Here is a 15,289-nt window from a genome sequence, read left to right as displayed (position 1 = left end):
TTGAAAATTTTTAAATGCAGCCCACAAATATATGTGGTTTTGGTTTGTTTCTGTTTTTGTTTTTGTCCTAGAGGCATATTATTAAGGTAAACCAAATTCACAAAGATTATAAGGGTTTCCTGAAAACTGACTTCTAATTTTGAGGGAAAAAATGGCTCTCTACTACTAATACTGATATAGAAGAGTGTTGATGTCTTCTTTGTTTATGGAAAGGGAGAAAAACACTGAATATTTATACATACATGAGCACACATATCTGCAGTTGTATCCAAACAACTTAAGATATGTGTTCTTACAAATGTAGGTCAAAACTAGTAAACAAAGTGTATGTCAAAAGCACGTGACGTTTAAGAGTCCTACACTTTCTAAATACATGTATCCAATATTGGGTATTTTCCTTCAGGGGCACTATACCTAATTTAACATTCCTTTTTTTTTTTTTTTTTGCGGTACGTGGGCCTCTTACTGTTGTGGCCTCTCCCATTGTGGAGCACAGGCTCCGGACGTGCAGGCTCAGTGGCCATGGCTCATGGGCTCAGCCGCTCCGCAGCATGTGGGATCTTCCCGAACCGGGGCACGAACCCGTGTCCCCTGCATCAGCAGGCGGACTCTCAACCACTGCGCCACCAGGGAAGCCCTAACATTCCATTTTTAGTCACTGGTTTTAGAATCCGTGATTAGTTTCAGGCAAAAGAAATATATTTAACTTATACTACTGAATTAATGACTTCTAGAAAAAAAGCCACCGAATTAATAATGCCTTCTAGGAGAAAATGGTTAAACTTTGCAAGCTAAATTTGCTGGACCTCACATAAACTAAAAGGTTTGTTTTTTAAAGTTATTTCTGTTGTGTGTTTGTGTATGTTTCCCTTGAGAATGGAAATCACCACTTAATTTTACTCAAAAGCAACAGACACCTGTGCAGGGTTTGAACCAACGGTTACTCTTCAGTGTAGCCCGTAATCCTCACCCTTCACTGTGCCTGACACACCTTCCAAGTGGAAGTCATTAACTATAACCAAGAGGGAATGAGCAGAAAAATGACACCATCCCCAGTGTTCAGCATTCATGCAAGTATTTACACTAGTAAAATATTCACCACAGGAAAACAAACAAAACCCACCCACGTTCATCATGGTGGCTGGCAGATTCATTTTCATGACAGTTTTAAGTATTTCATTAAGTAAAAGGATCTAACTGGAACCTTCAAGAAAAACAAACTTTTATGCAAAGAGACAGGCATTTGCAAACACTAATGGTGAAGACAGGACTTCACACCCCGGCTACCCATTGTGGAGGCTACAGGATGCAGACGATCCCTGCTCATACAGTTGAGTGTTTGAAAAGCTTCCAAGCTCAACGATGTAAAGACTCTGATGCCAGCTGAACTTAAACCATGAATTTCCAATCAGAAAACAGGAAAATGAACCAGCTCCCAGTGACACCTCCTCTTGTCTGCATATGGGCAGGAACAGCATGAATGTCAGTCACATCAGAGTGAGAAAAGGTCCCGCTTATCTCCCTGGCTCTGAGGAATGTCTATTCGATCCCACCATGGACACCTGCTCACACTGATGAACTACACCGTTTCCTTACGCTTTATTCTACTCAGACATTCCAACCAGGAGGGAGTGTCCCCTTCACCACTGCTGCGCACGAAATCTGAGTTTCCACTGATGTGCTCAGAGTGTTTAAGCAGCAGACCTGCAGCTCAGTTCAGGAAGCCGAGCTGGTCAAGTGTTTCCCACTTGCTGGCACCCAACGGTCGTGAGAGCATCAGCCCTGTTCTCAGCATCTTTCCATCTCTGTCCACTGAATCTTCACAGCCTGCCTCCAGGGCAGCTGTTGCCAAGAGAGTTCTCAAGCTGGGAGGGCTGAGCTCAGACCACCCGGAGCAGCTATCCTGGTCCTTCCAGACCATGGCTTCTTCCAGGGATAGGCCCCAGGGATTAGCCCAGAGGTGTCTGCTTCCCCCTCATTCTTAAGGGTCCCAGACTCCAACCCTCATGGGCACTGCTGCTGCTTTCTTGCCAGCATTTTCTTTCCTTGTCTTCATTGCTCCCAGCCACGCACATTCCAGGCCCTGGTGGCCCAGTGGCTCCCACTCCAGCAGCCTGTGTGTGGTTAGGACTCCCACATATCAAATGCCAACGCTCACGTATATTATCATCCATTCCCCTGGATCTGATAATCAGGAGTCTGAGTATTGGAATTAGGAGACTATGTTTGCTTAGTACTGTGGAAGTGAAAGATAAGATTCTAAGTGCCTACAACGACCTCATTTCTGTACCTAAGCAAACACAGTGGTGGCAAAAGACAAAAGGGGTTTTTAATGTCTTCTTTCTATACAAAATGAATGCAATTTAATTTCTTCATGTCCGCATTTTCAACATTTCTCACCTGGCAAGCATGCAAATACTAATTTCCAAAGAAATAAGCTGTTCTATAATTTTAACATTTAGCATTATCAATATTAAGCAAGAATTATCCCAAAAGAGACAAGATAATCTTGTTCTCACATTCACAAATTGATAGTTACATAGCTCAATAACAATTTAATGGAAAGGAAACATTTCATTTTAGGTTTCTGATCTAAAAAAAAAATGAACAGAATTCTGGCAAAGAGATAAACATTAATTACATAACTATGCAAAATGCCTCAGGAAAAGTTAACAAATAATGTAAAACAATTAGTTATTTAAAATGTTATAAATGTAGCTGAGTTTTAATAGTAATTTGTCCATAGTTAAAAGTGTCACAAAAACCTTTTAAAATTTTGATACTGAAAGAATAACTCTTCCAGCTTGCATTTTGTATCCATTCATGGTTAACACTTCGAGTAATTTTTAGCTGATATTTTTAACATATGCATAGTTATTACTCAGTTGAAGTATATCCCTTTCTACTCCAAGACTGATTTTCATACTTATGCTGATTTTTAGTAAGTGAAGGCAGCTTTAAAAGATGTCATGATATCTAAAAATAAGAATTTAGCCCTCAAAAAAAGCTGTAAGCACCCCTGCAGGGATCACACAGCAATCGTGTCTCATCTGATTTCAGTATATACATAAAGGTTCACTCCCTTCTTTACACACGATGGTAAACATTCACCATCAACACAAGACGCTCCTGGATCTGCTAATGGTGGACTAAGACAAAACTAACGGCCCCACAGTAGGGTTCCGCTGTAAAAGCTACGACATTAAGAACGTGTTTATGCTCAAAACTAGTTCCTTTGATTTGGGTTGGGGGGATACATTGTAGGGAATCCCTCACCCAGTGGAATAGCTTGTACTCATAAGGTCCACAGGAAACTGGTTGTTTATCCTAAATGCTGGTGGAGCTTCCCACCCACCCCACGTCCTACTCCCCACTGTTATGGAACAACAGTGTGAGAAGGTACGTGAGGGTGACGGTGAGGGGGCCGTTCCCCAGCCCCACTGGTGATGTCAGGATTCGACCACAAACGTAGGAGGGGTTAGAGAAAGTCTTCCAAGTTTAATAACCTTCCTACAGACCTTCTTTCTTTGTTTTTTCTTTTTGTTTGTTTTGTTTTTTTGCGGTACGCGGGCCTCTCACTGTTGTGGCCTCTCCCGTTGTGGAGCACAGGCTCCGGACGTGCAGGCTCAGCGGCCATGGCTCACGGGCCCAGCTGCTCCACGGCATGTGGGATCCTCCCGGACCAGGGCACGAACCCGTGTCCCCTGCATCGGCAGGCAGACTCTCAACCGCTGCGCCACCAGGGAAGCCCCAGACCCTCTTTCTTTGGAACTCAGTGAATACACATTATTGTGCCCATTTTAGTGACAACCACACAAGGAGGAATTTTTGAACATCGGACTATTTCCTGTGTGTGCAAGTGCCAGCTGAATCACTCAGCAGCTGTCCCTCGTCCCTACTTAGAATCCGCACACATTACTAGCCATGCTTCGGCTCAAAGTCCTCCCTCTTCAAGGAGCACAAAGTATCAGGTGGTGAGCAGGCTGTCACCCTCACCCCACATCTGTAGATTGGGAAAAGCCAACCCAAGAAATAGGACGCGAATTCTTGGTCGCTCTGCTTGTCACATCCTGCCAGATACATCAGCACACCCTGGCTTTCCAGTTAAACAGCAACACAAGCTTATCGATGTACCTGTTCTTTAAAAATCAGAGGCAAATTCAGATTTGAAGTTAATATGAATGATACTATACTAACTCAGTATCTCAAGATAAGAGAAACAGAAGCAGCAGAAGCGATAGACACACCAGAGAAGGGCAGTTCCTCCAAGAGGCGGCAACTATGGCTTTAGGGGTTTTCTTGGCAACTTATACAAAAAAAGGTACCCTGGGCCACTGACTACTTGCTGTCGATGGGAAGTGCATCCACTGGTGCATGGAAACAACCTTTCCTGGAATGACCCCCAGCAGCGAGCACCATGGGTCCTTGAGTAAGCAGGTGTACGTGTCGTCACCCTATGCATAATACAGAACCACACTTAACCCCCACATTTCAGAAGTCTGAGGATGACATGGAGTCAGCCTAGACTCACACAGGACCCCCTGAGGGTACTGCAGGGTGATGTGGCATCAAGCCTTTCCTGACAAGCTCGCTTTGCAGGTGATCTGCACTGAGCCCAGAATCCTTCATCCGTCCCGCTCTGCCTGGTGCCCACGCAGGGACACAAGGCTCAACAGGGACCCAACTCCCAGGTCCAAGGCCATCACCAACCTGAAAGAGCTGTCTAGACTCTTTCCAGAGATGGCTGTTGGATATAACAACTCAGCCGTGCCAGAGCTTTTTCCTCACCTTGTGGGTTTTAAGAAAGGAATGCAGAAATTCAGGTCTGGTGGGACGAACACCTGTGGATGCCTGATTCCATGGGAACATTCTAATGCTGGACTCCGCTGCCCCACCCAGTCCACGCGGCCTCCACGCTGCAGCTTGGCACTAAAGCCCCTTCCCACCCCCATCCCTACGGCTCTTTATTCCACGCACAAGTCCCCACCTTGCCAAGCCCATTCTCTTTCCCTGAAACACCTCCCCCTCCCTCTCTGAGTACTTACTGTATTCATCAAATCTAGTCCAAGGCAAATTACATTACCTACCACCAAGGTAAAAATACGCTAATTAAACTAGGCTGCTCCCTTGATTGTAAAGTGCATCCCCATTTCAGAGACGGTAAATGAAAAACAAACAAAAAGAAGAGGGGTTGAGAGGAGTCACAGGATCTGTGGATTTTTTCTCCCCTGAAGATTCCTCCCACCACACGAACCTGCCCACACTTGTCACACCTGGTCTGAGAGCTCCCTGAGGACAGGGCACTGGCACCTGCTCTCACCACAGTGCCCAAGGACTTGCAAAACACGAGTTTCTTGTTGGTGATGATGACAAAAGGAATTCCTCATTATACTCAGATCATGAGAGGAAAAAAACAAGCAGACAAACTGTGAACGACTTCTAATGAATTTCTGAAAGATTAGACTGGACGCCGTTCATCATTTTCCATCAGAGTTGGAACAAAATCAATACTCCAAGCAAACGTGTCAGTAGCAGAGAGATGGCCCCTTTCTTTTACAAACACGCCTATGTTACACTGAATTTACCTCAAGGCACCCCTATTTGTGCTGCTATAAAATGTCACTTGTTGATATCAGCAGCAAGCCAGAGGGTCAGGCAACACTTAGGTGCCATCTAAGAGTCAGAGGAAACGTGGGAGCCTCTTCAGTGCAATTCTACTGGAAAGAAATATATTATGTCAGTGAAATCCTACACCTATTCTTCCACTTCCATGTGAAGTTCACACTTCAAACAACACAGAGAGACTGCCAGAGCTTCACTGAGCATGGCTGTCCGGGTGGGTGGGGTTTGAGGGAATTTTACCGATAAAGGAAACATTAATACCCACCGTCCCCTCTAACTTAGGAGAAGCACCGACTCCAGAATCAGGCTCCCCCTCAGAACCATGTGTGGTCTTACAATGGGCTGCAGCACTGGGACAGGCTCGGGGCCCTAACTGAGCAGGAAACGATGGTTCTCCCATCAGCTCCAGCTCCGAGTACCCAAGAACGCTGCCCAGCTGAGTCGTGGAGAAGTGACTAAGGAACTAACACTGTTCTATCCAGGCAGCACTTCCCCTTCGACACTAAAGCCAGTGCAGACTCGTAGCAGCACAGCCCTCTGCTCCTAGACGAGCGTGTGGGTCTGCAGCACTGATTTCATGGCACTTCCTCTGTCCACAAGAGGCTCTGTCCCCTCGAGAACTGAGTTTGGTGGAAAACTAAACCTAAACGTCCAATACGTTGGGAATGTAGCAATGGGGCAACTGTCACTGCCTCATGGGACAGGGGAGGCAGGAGAGGCCCCCAGAGCTGGTGTGACGAAAGTTCCTGCACAGTGCAATAACAGGTCTCTTCCCCTCGGACAACAATCCCAGCAGCCCATTCCTCATCTCCTCTGACTCTCTAAGTAAACAGTTTTACTGTTAAGGAGGAAGTGAGAAGGGTTGTTTTACATTAACCCACTCCAACCACGTCTAAAGACCACTTCACTATTTAACCCACTTCAACAGTATGGGAATTCCTATGTCAGATCTGCAAGCCTGGGTTCTGCATATGGAACTAGCATGAACTTTTCAAGCTGCCCATCCAGTACCCACTTCCATCTGTTTGCTGACAACAGGCCGATTTTTCTTTGATATCCATCCTCCCCCTGCAGCCCCTGCCATGGTGGTTGGCTCAGGTAGCCCAGGCCTGAGCTAACCAGCGCCTGACGTTCTCCTGGCCATAGGGTCTGGGCCGGTCCTCAGGCTGGCACTCAGCCTCCCCACCGCTGCCCCTAGGTTCTGAGGGGACCCACAGAGGATGATGTTCCAGAACTGCTATTGTGCGGTGGCCACAGGAAGCACACTGTGGATAAGGCCGTGCATGGGAGGCCAACTGGAGCAAGAGCCCAGGCTGGACCAAAGCCAGTAAACAGGCAAAGCATAAGCCTGTCCCACTTCTGAACTTTCCAGGCTCACAAACCCACTCACTCAATCACCGATTCGTCCGGCGGGGCCTCCATTCCTGCGGGAAGACGTGACAGACAGATAAGCTGCTCTGACCACATTCACACCACAGGTCCCAGAGGAGGTGCCATTTAGGCAGGACGGTGACACAGCCTCTCTCAGGGCCCAATCCGTCACCTTCATCATCAAAACTGGGCTGAAATCTAACCCTCCCACCAACACGACTCTGAGTTGAGTACAGGGAGGACAGACACGGTCTCTTGCTGTCTGTAATACTCCTTCCCCGCGTGCATCCAGTTACAAACGCACCATGTGGTTAGAAGTCACGCTCCTGCTTCTGACGCTGCAGAGGGAAGTGGTCGATGCTGACACCAGGGAAACCGACATACAGATGTGCAAATGCTGAGGGTGACAAGGTACTTTAAACAGCTGCTTCTTCCACAAAAAACCTTGATCTAGTCTTGGCGATAACAGAGAAAACATGAAGCTTAACTCAGAGAAAAACGATGCTTTTCCCCACAATACAAGCTCATGAATAACCAAGGACATGCTCACTGCTTCCTGGTACAGTTCACTTTATTTACACCCTGAAAAATATCTGAATTAATGAATAGTACTAAAACAAAAAAGTCATGCAACAAAATTTAGAAGGCTGTGTCAAATTTCAGTAGATCCAAAGATTTTGAACCAAGATTGCTAATTAATAAGCTAAGATAGTGGACAGTTTTTATATAGATCAGGGAGCACCACTAACTGGGGTGATGCTGGAAATTCCACTGTGAAATTTAAAACATGGACATACTGAAAAAATGATCAGAAGTAAAAGTGAAACATCAAATGTAATTTTTAAGTAATGGTAATACAGAGCTTAAACCAGCCATACTGTGCATTATATACTTTAAAGACGTGTATGTATATGCAGAGACTTATTAGAGATTAAATTAGGATGGGGAAGAAAAAAGAAAGTCAGAAATGAATTTAAATGACTTCGGCATTACACAAAAAATGTATTTCCATATCCACAGCGGCTTTCTGAGTAAGAACGCTTACATAAAGATGCATATCCCAACTATAAACAATTTGGGTATCTATGGGAAGAGGCAGTGTCTCTCTCCGGGAAATACATGAATTCTTTCAACCTGACTGGACTCTGAGGCCCATGGGTCTTCCTGACGTCCATCACATCATTTTCTCTGCTCTCCACCACTTGGCCCTGCACTTTTCCTGGCGCCCTCCCTCTATGCTCAAAGCCTGGGGCTATCAACACCCCAAAACTCTGTTATCTTTCTGTTCTGCTGCGATCAACTATTAGCCACAGAACTTTCACTTCTGCGCAAATAAGCAGAAAACTGGAAAATTACAAAACCTTTTAGCTTTTTAATATTTTGCCTCTTCAGATAAAACAGATGATCTGAAAACATAACAGATCTTAAGCACTGACTGTACTTCTAAGGTTTGTTAATATACTGCCTACATCTGTGTATTAAAGTGAGTGCTCACTTCGGCAGCGTATATACTAAAATTGGAACGATACAGAGAAGATTAGCATGGCCCCTCAAGGATGACACTCAAATTCGTGAAGCGTTCCATATTTTTAAAGACAAACACCATATAATATCACTTACATGTGGAATCTAAATATGGCACAAATGAACCTATGTACAAAACAGAAACAGACTCACAGACATAGAGAACAGACTTGTGGTTGCTAAGGGTGAGGAGGAGAGGGATGGACTGGGAGTCTGAGGTTGGTAGATGCAAACTATTACATCTAGAATGAATAAACAACAAGGTCCTACTGTATAGCACAGGAAACTATCTTCAGCATGCTGTGATAAGCCATAATGGAAAAGAATCTGAAAAAGAATGTGTATAACTGAGTCACTTTGCTGCACAGCAGAGACTGGCACAGCACTGTAAATCAACTATACGTCAATAAAATAAATAAATAAAAAAAAACAAAGTGTGTTGTCTGATATATGTCATTTAATCAATAAATATCCATAGGGCATAAACTGTTGGCTACATTTAGTTGTGATAACGTTTTAAGTGAAAAGCTTTAAATTCAGTGAATTTAGATATCCCTCAAAATTTAATCCTTCTGACACCTGTTAATTGAGAATGCTACACCTGAATATTACAAAATCAAGAAAAGTGTTTAAATCGTGGAGCTCTAAATATATCCACACATGCACTGTGATATACTAATACATAAACGTTCGAACTTTAGCATTTTCACCAATTTTTGAGCCCAAATTCCTTGATTTTCACAACTACAGGTGAATAAACATCTACGTAAGTGTAAAGTTAAAGCACTGGCTCTTTAAAGCCACTGAGTCTGACTCCAGGCAGCGCAAAATGAGGTTTACTTACCTACAGACAAACCTACTTAGTGTACCAGTGGTGACACTGCACTCATGAGTCCCACAATCTCACATTTAAGCAAAGACGCTGAACATGAGGATTCTTTATCGTGATTCTGCTTTCGGGGGAAGACTGTACATAACAGCCTTTGGTTTCTGACTCTCTATGTCAAAGACAGCTCTATGAAGCAGCTGTGCTGCTTCTGGTGCCAAAGAATGGATCAGCTCATTAAACTAAAGAAAAACAGGTTAAAAACATAACCCTGCAAACCCTGAGCAAAACCATTCCAGGTCTAATTCCATCTGCGCCACTCTGACTGCATTCCTGGTCACAATGCTGGAGTCACTACCCGTGAGATGAGAAGTCAGAGCAAGGTGATCTCTGCATCCTGCCAGTTCTGGAGTTAATCACTGATTCTGTGATTAACCTCTCAGTGAATTAGCTAATGTCACAGTTACGTTTTGAGTAATTTGGCTATATGTATATTAACAGGGAAATCCTGGACACACAACACCACAGGCCACTTCCCTCACACAGCCTTTACTATTATCTTTTTTTCTTTTAAATTAGCTTTATTTTTAGAGAGTTTTAGGTTCACAGGAAAATCAAGAGGAAGGGACAGAGATTCCCCATGTATCCCCTGCCCCCATATATGCACAGCCTGCCCCACCATCAACATCCTCCACTATCAAGATCCCCCACCAGATGGGACGTTTGTTAGAACTGGTGAACTTACAGGGACACATCATCATCACCCAGAGTCCACAGTTGACATTAGGGTTCACTCTTGGTCTTGGACGTTCTGTGCATCTAGGGTTCCTCCATGTCTCTTCATGGCTTGATAGCTCTTTTTTTGGCTGAATAATATTCTACTGTCTGGATGGACCACAGTTTATTCACCTACTGAAGGACAAAACTTCCGAGTTTTGAAAGTTATGAATAAAGCTGCTGTGAGCATCCGTGTGCAAGGTTTTTTTGTGGACATAAGTTTTCAACTCCTTTGGGTAAATACCAAGGAATGTGATTGCTGGATCACATGGTAAGAGTACGTTTAGTTTTGTAAGAAACCACCAAACTGTCTTCCAAACTGGCTGTACCATTTTGCATTCCTACCAGCAGTGACTGAGAGTTCTGGTTGCTCCACACCCTTACCAGCATTCGGTGTTGTCAGTGTTCCAGATTTTGGCCATGCTAATAGGTGTGTAGTGATATCTCATTGATTTAATTTGCATTTTCCTGATGACACACGATGTGCAGCATCTTTTCATAAGCATATCTGCCATCTGTATCTTCTTTGGTGAGGTGTCTTTTCAGATCTCCTGTCCATTTTTTATTTGGATTGTTTGTTTTCTTATTGAGTTTAAAGAGTTCATTGTGTATTGTAACAGTCCTTTATCAGACGTCTTTTGCAAATATTCTCTCCCATCTGTAGTTTGCCTTCTCCTTCCCTTGATGCTATGTTTTTAATTACACAGAATATGGACTTCCCAGTTCATCTCAATTTTCACCACTTCCTACTGTTGTTGACCTCACTCCCTCCCCAGGCCTCTTCTGACCATGCTTCTCTAGTTTTCTTGATTTTCAACATGCAACAACGTTCTACTGAAGGGAACAAAAGGCAGAAGGGCTTGCAGCCTCAGGGCAGGAGGCACACATCACACTGGGAAACCCCTCAAATCACACGCCAAGCAAAGTACCTCCCAAAGCCTGAGCAAGGAGCAGGAGCCCATGTCCCAGGCTGGGAGCTCCCTGCTGTACCAGCCAAGCAAGTAACCTGAAACTCAAAACCCCACCAAATGGGGCAAAAAACTTTCACTGCCAAAGGCTTTCAATGAATAAACTAAAGGTTGGGCTTCCCTGGTTGCGAAGTGGTTAAAAATCCACCTGCCAATGCAGGGGACATGGGTTCGAGCCCTGGTCCGGGAAGATCCCACACGCCGCGGAGCAACTAAGCCCATGAGCCTCAACTACTGAGCCTGCGCTCCAGATCCCGCGAGCCACAACTCCTGAAGCCCATGTGCCTAGAGCCCGTGCTCTGCAACAAGAGAAGCCACCACAGTGAGAAGCCCACGCACCGCAACGAAGAGTAGCCCCCGTTCACCACAACTAGAGAAAGCCCCTGCCCAGCAACGAAGACCCAATGCAGCCATAAATAAATAAATAAATAAATAAATAACGCTTTAAAAAAAAGAAACTAAAGGGCAATGCCTTGAATGAGAAAACAGTAATTGCTTCAGATTGTTTGCATGGTTGCAGTGTTTTTTTGTACCTTATGTAAGGAACCTGAGAGCACACACCACGACTTCTGAGTCTGGACCTAAAAATTCCAGCTCAGGGGAGCCTAACAATTTCAGGAATCTGAGGAGTAGGGCCAACGGGATCCTGCAGGAGCTGAGGACAAGCGCTGACCATGTGGTCAGTGTCAGTCAGCTAGGGTGTGGCCTGGGGCTGGCCACGTCTCCTCTCCTCTGCTCTCCTGGGTCTCACCCAGCAGTGCGACACCCCCACCCCCAACCCCAGGACTTAATTTCCATGCTGAGACTCCTGAAGGAGGAGCCTTTACTACCCCAGGGAGGCTGGAGCACAGATCCTCCTGGGACCCATTTGGTGCTATACTGAGCAACCAAGTGTTTCCAGAAGTGGCTGTAGACAAACTTCAGTTTCCAAAAACTGAAATGTGCTGTGTAAAACCAAGAATGTGGAAGGAGATAATTCAAGACAGTCACTGCTCAAATTTTAAAGAATAGTTGAAAAGTCAAGTATGAGGAGATAGGAAAATCTTTTAATTACCCTCATGGTCATAACTAAAATCACTGTAATAGACATTTCTCTAATCAGAAGTATAAATTTTTAAAAATGTGTAACATAGGAAATAAACCATAAACAAGTAAGCTTTCAAATCTGACAGTCACACTAATCTCACTGACAAAAGAGGTCTCTGAAGCAGGTTATTAATTATCCTCCAATTCTATATGGATATTAAAATTAAGTCCTAGCAAACAAGGTTCTCTGAAGTGCCAGCATTTATTTTTAAAATAAAGGACACATTGTCACTCTGAATTTCTATTTTAAATGATCACTTATACTTAGAAACTGTACAACTTGCTAACCTGACATCCAACATTACTAGAAGCTAATTAATTCAAGCACTAGTGAGTTTATTTATTTTAATGGAAACACTGATTAGGAAAAAACTGCTTTAGGGACCTTCAACGTTTTAAAGCATAGTATTGTCTATTTCCCTCTACTCAGGAGTAAGGAGGGTTGTGTACAGATGTGTTCAAAGCAATCTGGATGGTGTACACATAGAGCTTAAGACAGAGTCGCACTTCCAAAGTCAGAAAGTCAAGGGTGAATCCAGGATATTGTGAATAAGGTCACTCTGCACTAATGTATATTGAAAATATTTCATATATCTGTAATTTGGATGGAATATCCTCATGAAAGACAACCAAGTCTAAAATACAGAAAAGCATTTTTAATGAGCCACGGTCCTTAAAACCAGAGTAATATTTCAGTGACAAATCATTTCACACCAAATTTAAAACACCCATTTGAACGAGTTTTGTCATATTTTCCTATTACATTTCAGAATTTCTAAAGCTCCTAAAGTCTCAGATTGAAGTAGAGTCTGACTTCGACAATCTCCACATCACAAACGTGTATCAAAAGCGATTGAGAATGCACTTTTTGATGGAAATCTTTACAAAAGGAGACAAAATACCTTGAGGAATACAAAGGCTGATTCAACCTACAACAGAATGAAGACAAGCGCATTCTGGTGGACTATGGTTGAGCTACTAATCACTGAACAAACAGGAAGAGGAATACAAACAGGGAGAAGCCTTTCCAAATAAAAGAAGATGAGGGCTTCCCTGGTGGCGCAGTGGTTGAGAGTCCGCCTGCCGATGCAGGGGACGTGGGTTCGTGCCCTGGTCCGGGAAGATCCCACATGCCGCAGAGCGGCTAGGCCCGTGAGCCATGGCCACGGAGCCTGCGCGTCCGGAGCCTGTGCTCCGCAACAGGAGAGGCCACAGCAGTGAGAGGCCCGTGTACCACAAAAAAAAAAAAAAAAAAAAAAAAAAGAAGATGAGCTGAGCTGACAGAAGGAGACTGACCATTGTGAAGGGGACCGTGGCTGCTTATGAGCCTTCAAAAGCGTCTTCACCTGTAAATGAGAATGGACACCTATCCTGCCTACCTACAAGCGGTAAATAACAGCAGGATAGACAGTGATAATGCTTTGTAAGTAAAAAAAAAAAAAGAAGGAACGTTTAGCACCTACTACAAGCTGAGCTGTTTACATATTTAATCCTCACAACTACCTGATGTCAGGCATTTAGATGAGGGATCCAGGCTCAAGGTTGACATGACTTGTCTGGATGAACCCACACCCTGACCATCAGGGCTGGGTCCAGGAATGTGCATTTCCAAGAAGCTGCGGGTGAGCTGCTGCCGGGGCACAGCTGCACTCACGTCACCTGCTGTGGCCAGGGGGAGAACACCCCTGCTCCACACCCTCGTTTCTGAGGCCTGGGCTCTAATTCTCCTCACCTGCCACCACCAACTGTCTTCACTGAACTTACAAACAGAAGGAAAGGAGAAGGACAGAGAGCGGACTGCAGAGCGTATAAAAGTCTGCAAGAGAAAGACTTCACCTGAGCTAGAATCAAATGGGCTTTGAGTCATCGAGTACAGAAAAAACACAGGAGAACACACTGTGCACCAGTCTTCTTTTAGGAAAGGAGGTGAACCAGCAGCCCCGAGCCGTCGCATCAACCCTAAGCAGTCTCGTTTCTACTTGGAAAGCAGGTTGCAGGGATGCAGGCACCGTGCAACTGTTTTTATGCTACATACGTAATCCTGGTGTTTATACTTACACCGCCGTGAACTGACTGTGTTTCCTTCCTTCAACTGTGCCTCCGCGCAATGCCCAGGACCAACACGTGACAGCTGGAGTCTAATATCCGTACTCGTCCATCAGAGTCCCACCCTACCCACTAAAAAATTAAAAAGCCATGGGGTTTAATTCAAAATCAATTTTAATAAAATTAGGTTTACAACACTTTTAGAGATGAAAATATCTGTAGTTATGGCATAAGGACAGAGTAGAAATCCTGGTTTCCAGGGGTCAGAGGGAAGGAGGAACGGGGAGTCAGTGTTTAATGGACAGAGTTTCAGTTTTACAAGATGAAATGAGTTAAGGGGATGGATGGTAGTGTTAGTTGCACAACAATGTGAATGTTTTTAATAGCAGTGAACTCGACACTTAAAAATCGTTAAGACAGTAAATTTTAGGTTATATATGTTTCACCACAATAAAAGGGGGGGATCCACTGTTCACATTAATTTTCTTTCACACACAATCCACTGTGGATTATATTGGGGGTTCAGGTGACACTCGGCTTTTTGCTGGGGATACACACTGTGCATTTACTGCACACCATCTGAGCTGGGAGGTGGATACTGGTAACGCGTCACGGGGCCCCCTGCGGGGTGCAGGCTAGCTCTCTGCCAGTCCCCGTTCCACGTACCCAGCTTACACCCAGCCTCAGCCCCGTAGAGTCCCCTCCTGTCCACGAGCACATGCATCGACCCCGCTCCCAGCTCACAGAGAGGTAAGGTGACGTGGACACCTCAAAAGCTTGGTAAGCCCCACTATACTGACACTGTCCCACTCAGGGCAGCTGGGAAACGACTTCACTGCTGGTTTGGATCCCCTCACGCACAGGCTGTGCTCAGCTGGCTGCACACCCTCCTGTTCAAATCAACAGAAAACCTACTTAAAACTCTGGAAACAGGAGTGAAAAGACCGCGACAGCTCCCGGGGTGCAAACTTTCATACACGTCACACACACCTTCACAAAGACTGGGAGGGAATGAGATGCATGGCCCTCAAATCTGCCAGTCAGACTGGGTCCTAAGCTCCATGGGAGC

General features: G+C 44.7%; 1 protein-coding gene and 1 non-coding gene across 5 annotated transcripts in view; one reads left to right on the top strand and one right to left on the bottom strand.

Moving 5' to 3' along the window:
* Positions 1–15,289, bottom strand: part of DIP2C (DIP2 acetate--CoA ligase C (putative)) — a 363,448-nt gene that overhangs the window by 202,928 nt on the left and 145,231 nt on the right. The window lies entirely within an intron of this gene.
* On the top strand, positions 8,481–8,584 carry LOC115803941 (U6 spliceosomal RNA). The gene has a single exon (XR_004024749.1). It is a non-coding gene; the product is annotated as a U6 spliceosomal RNA (small nuclear RNA).

This window comes from Delphinapterus leucas, chromosome 2 (genome assembly GCF_059928025.1).
Source record: "Delphinapterus leucas isolate spDelLeu-1000000601 "Yukka" chromosome 2, BTC_Dleu_Yukka2, whole genome shotgun sequence".
NCBI lineage: Eukaryota > Metazoa > Chordata > Mammalia > Artiodactyla > Monodontidae > Delphinapterus > Delphinapterus leucas.
Note: the sequence above shows the minus strand (reverse complement) of the source record. Positions and strands in the feature narration are given on the sequence as shown.